The sequence below is a fragment of the Pipistrellus kuhlii genome, unplaced genomic scaffold, assembly GCF_014108245.1.
Source record: "Pipistrellus kuhlii isolate mPipKuh1 unplaced genomic scaffold, mPipKuh1.p scaffold_m20_p_3, whole genome shotgun sequence".
NCBI lineage: Eukaryota > Metazoa > Chordata > Mammalia > Chiroptera > Vespertilionidae > Pipistrellus > Pipistrellus kuhlii.
The window spans coordinates 137,857,220-137,861,852 of NW_023425529.1; the positions used below are offsets into that span (position 1 = coordinate 137,857,220).

General features: G+C 39.0%; 1 pseudogene; it reads right to left on the bottom strand.

Moving 5' to 3' along the window:
- Positions 1-3,027: 3,027 nt before the first annotated feature.
- Positions 3,028-4,175, bottom strand: LOC118730542 (annotated as a pseudogene).
- Between the last annotated feature and the right edge of the window lie 458 nt (positions 4,176-4,633).

Sequence of the window (4,633 nt, forward strand, 5' to 3'; positions counted from 1 at the left end):
ATAATGTGATCTTCACCATTAACTTCTGACATGAGATAATTCTTTAATGTCAGTGACCATTTCTTTGCAGTAAAGGACACAAAATGTTTTACTGTAGATATATGGTTTAGTAGTAAACCCTCTTCCCTTTTTTTACCATTGGAGGATAACTTCTTAATATTATACAATAGCATACCATTGAAGCATGTAGATTTACTGAAAGAGGTAATATAAATGGAAGATGAAAATAATGAAGATTATAGTAAAAGGTTCATATGATATGAGCTATAACAGCTCAACACAAACTCCTCAAATACTTAAATAATTGAAATAATGAATTATTACTTATATATATTACTTATTACTTATATATATTACTTATATAGCAAAACTCTTTTTTTAATTAATTTTTTTATTGATTAAGGTATCACATATTTGTCCTCAACCCCCCATTCTAATTCTCCACCTCCCAATTCATGCCATCACCCCACTATGTTCTTGACCACTGGTTAGGCTCATATGTGTGCACATAAGTACTTTGGTTGATCTCTCCTTTTATCCCCACCCTTCCTTTGAGGTCCAACAGTCTGACTCATGGTTCCTTATCTGAGGGTCTGTTCTTGTTAATCAGTCTATGTTGGAAGGCAAATAATCCTTTCCCCTAATATTTACATGGTAAAATAAGATTGTTTTAGAGTAATAAATTTGACATTAAAATAGTGGTCAAGTTTTCAGGCTAATTTAAATTGGCTAATTGAAATAAGCTAATATCATAGAAAAACTAATTGCACTTGACAAAACTAATTGCACTTGTCCTAAAGTATGCAAAACTCTTTTTAAAGTCCTAATTTTTATGAATCAAATACAGTTATGTTGTTGATGCCTTAATCTATGATTGCTCATTTTTAGAACTTATTTTCTTACTCCCATATCAAATATCTGATTATTTTATACAATGTTTTAGATGGCAATATATCTTAAAGCATTTCTATCCTCACATTATATGATTCTCTGTACTAGCAATATCCATCCTTTACTATTAAAAGTGTGTGTGTGTGTTTGTGTGTGTGTGTGTGTGTGTGTGTATCCACTTAATTTTCAGTGTGAAGAAAATACTTTAAGCTACATTTTTCCCCCAAGCAGCTAATAACCATTACTACTTTCAAAAAAGTGACTGTTAATTTGTCATTAAAAACATAGCTTTATACATGTTATTTCAATATTAAATCCACATTATAAAAGTGCAGATGACAAATTATATATGCCAGGACCTTTAGAAGACTTTGGTTATTAATTGAGTTCAACAATGGACATATAGAAAGAAACTTACAATTTTAATCAAATTCTTTCTTACAATTTGAACATATGGAGTAACTAGCATTCATTCTGTCACCTAGATTTGCTTCTGCCTCACAGTTTGACAAGTCATCTAAGGGGTCTGGCATATAATCCACTGAGTTCTTATTTGATAACTAGAGGCCTGGTGCATGAATTCATGCATGGGTAAGGCCCCTCATTGTGGCCTGTGAAGATTGGGCCAAAACCAGCAGTTCAATGCCACCTGCAGATCCTGCCTGCTGCTCTGGCTCATCCTGGCTTCTCTTCACCTGCTGTAGGCTCTTGCCCAGCAGTCCTGATCAGGAGATGTCCGCTCTGCTGCAGTGGCACTCACCAGCCATGAGCCCTGCATCTGGCACTCATCCTGAGGGGCCTTGAGTGGGGGTGGGGGGGGAGGATGGGATGCAATCTGTCCTCTGGGCAGGCAGTGGGACTCCGCAGGTTGTTGGGAGCTGTAAGAAAAATAATCTGTGTAAGTTATATATCGTTTCTTCTGTGGTGTCCAAAGCCGTCGTCCAAGAGGGCAGCAGTGCTGTCAGGATCATGCCAGCACCGCCAGTCATTGGTACCAGTCATTGGGTGTCACTGTTCTCCAGAGATTAGACCTGCAAGACTACTGAGGGAGTGAGTGGCTGCTGCTGGGTTGGTGGGCTGCCAGGACAGGTCAGTCAACTGAGCAGCACTTCCACTGTGAGAGTGCACTGGCCATCAGGGGGCAGCTCCTGCATTGAGCTTCTGCCCCCTGGTGGTCAGTGCATGTCATAGCAACTGGTTGACGGGTCTTTCAGTTTTTCAGTCACTTAGGCAAATATATATATATATATATATATATATATATATATATATATATATATACACACACACACACACACACACACACACACACACACACACACATATATATATATATATATATATATATATATATATATATTAGGTTTCTGAAATAATAGAATCTATATTTCCTGTGTCTCTTAAAGAAACACGGGAAATTTGCCACCACAGAAATAAAATATTTGTTTGAATTGTCCTCGTGGCCATCTGAAACATTTCTATTGTTCTTGTCCTGATTTATGCATCTTTTCAACCTGTCTTTTACTACTTTTCATATAATTATCTAAACAACATGATTTTCTTTTTTCCCCACATTTTTCTTTCTTTCTTTTTCCATTCTATTTGTCATAGTAACATTAATGAAGTGGCATGCTCAATGCTAGAACAAGAAACCTAGCAATAATCCTCTACCCAAAGAGTTTACATTTAAAGTTAAGACACTGAATAATAGTATACAAGATAAAAGGTGACACATGTAACAGAAGAACTGAATATATTGTAATTGGAATTCTAAATAAAGTGTTTTCTTGGTTTTCAACCAATTTAAAATGTTTGTGCTTTATTCAAGATTCACTTCAAAATTCTTCTTCCAATCATTTAAAATATTTTGTGAGGACAATTAGTAAGATTTCTTCCTTTTTTTCATTTAGTTTCTAAAATCCCAATTATTCGTGAAATTTTTAAAAAGTAAAAAATTAAATTAATTATTTGGAAATATATTTTAAACCCAAAATAAAAATAAAAATTATAGAAGTGTAGAATCTTGTCCATAGTATTCTATAGTTTAAGATAATTTTTAAAATAAAAGTAGGCATTCTCACTTATATGTCTACATGTAATTTTTTTTTTTTTTTTTTTTTTTTTTTTTTTTTTTGCCTGGGTACAGTGAACTTTATTGATGGTGCACTACAATGTAGGGCTCCCTATGCCCCTCCCCTTCTCCAGGGGGTCTGGGATGGAAATGGTGGTCAGGAGGTTCTCAGTGCGTCAAGGGACCAATCTGGGGCAAGGACTCCCCAGAGCTGAGGGCCTCTCTTCCTCTTGCTGGAACTAGTGGTCCAGGGGGCTCTCACTCCTTGGAGGCCATGTTACTGTAGCCAAATTCATTATCATGCCAGGAAACCAGCTTGACAAAGTGGTCATTGAGGGAAATGCCAGCCCCAGCATCAAAGGTGGAGGAGTGGGTGTCACTGTTAAAAACTCAGGAGACAACCTGGTCCTCAGTGTAGCTTAGGATGACCTTGAGGGGGCCCTCTGATGCCTGCTTTACTACCTTCTTGATATCATCCTGTTTGGCAGCTTTCTCCAGGCAACAGGTCAGATCCACAACTGGGGGTAGGGACACAGAAGGCTATGCCAGTGAGCTTCCCCTTCAGTTCAGGGATGACCTTGCTCACAGCCTTGGTAACACCAGTACAAGCAGGGATGATGTTCGGGGAAGTCCCCCAGCCATCATGCCACAGCTTCCCAGAGGGACCATCCACAATCTTCTGGGTGACATTGATGGCATGGACTGTGGTCATGAGTCCATTCACAATGCCAAAGTTGTCATGGATGACCTTGGTCAGAGGGGCCAAGCAGTGGGTGGTGCAGGAGGCATTGCTGACGATCTTGAGAAACTTGTCACACTTCTCATGGTTCACACCCATCACAGACATGGGGGCATCCGCAGAAGGGGCAGAGATGATGACCCTCTTGGCCCAAGCCTCCTCCATGGTAGTGAAGACGCCGGTGGCCTCCCCAACATACTCAGCACCAGCATCACCCCATTTGATGTTGGCGTGATCTCAGTCCTGGAAGATGGAGATGAACTTTCCATGGATGACAAGCTTCCTGTTCTCAGCCTTGACTGTACCTTTGAACTTGCTATGAGTAGAATCATACTGGAACATTTAGACCATGTAGTAGAGGTCAATGAAGGGGTCATTGATGGTGACAATATCCACTTTGCCAGAGTTAAATGCAGCCCTGATGATCAGGCATCCAAAGCGACCAAATCAGCTCACTCCAACCTTCACCATCATGTGTCAGGGTTGTGGCTGCTGGCACAGTGCAGATAGAGAGGCTGTCTGACAAACAGGAGGAACAGAGAACCTACATGTATGTATTTTAAAGCTGGGTGTTAAAACTACATTACAGCTTATACCGATGAAATACAATTATTGCCTAATTTCTAGTCCAATTTAGGTATCCTTTCTGTTCTTCTACTTTCATTCCTTTTCTTTATGCAGTAAGATCATTAGCTCTGTTATATCTGCCAACTGCTTGAGACATTTTCTTGTGTGCTGCTCCAGCATTTAACAAGCTCTTCTTAGCTTTTCAGGTTCAATGAATTTGTGAAAGTTGCAGTATGTGCATTTCCAATCTTTTCGTTTGAAAAACCAAGGGGAATTGGGGTGGTTAAGGGCTACAGGGCAGCAGTCAACTATTACAGTTTTTTTTTTCTTAATAATATAGTGTTTGCTCTGCTAAGGAAAGTAAC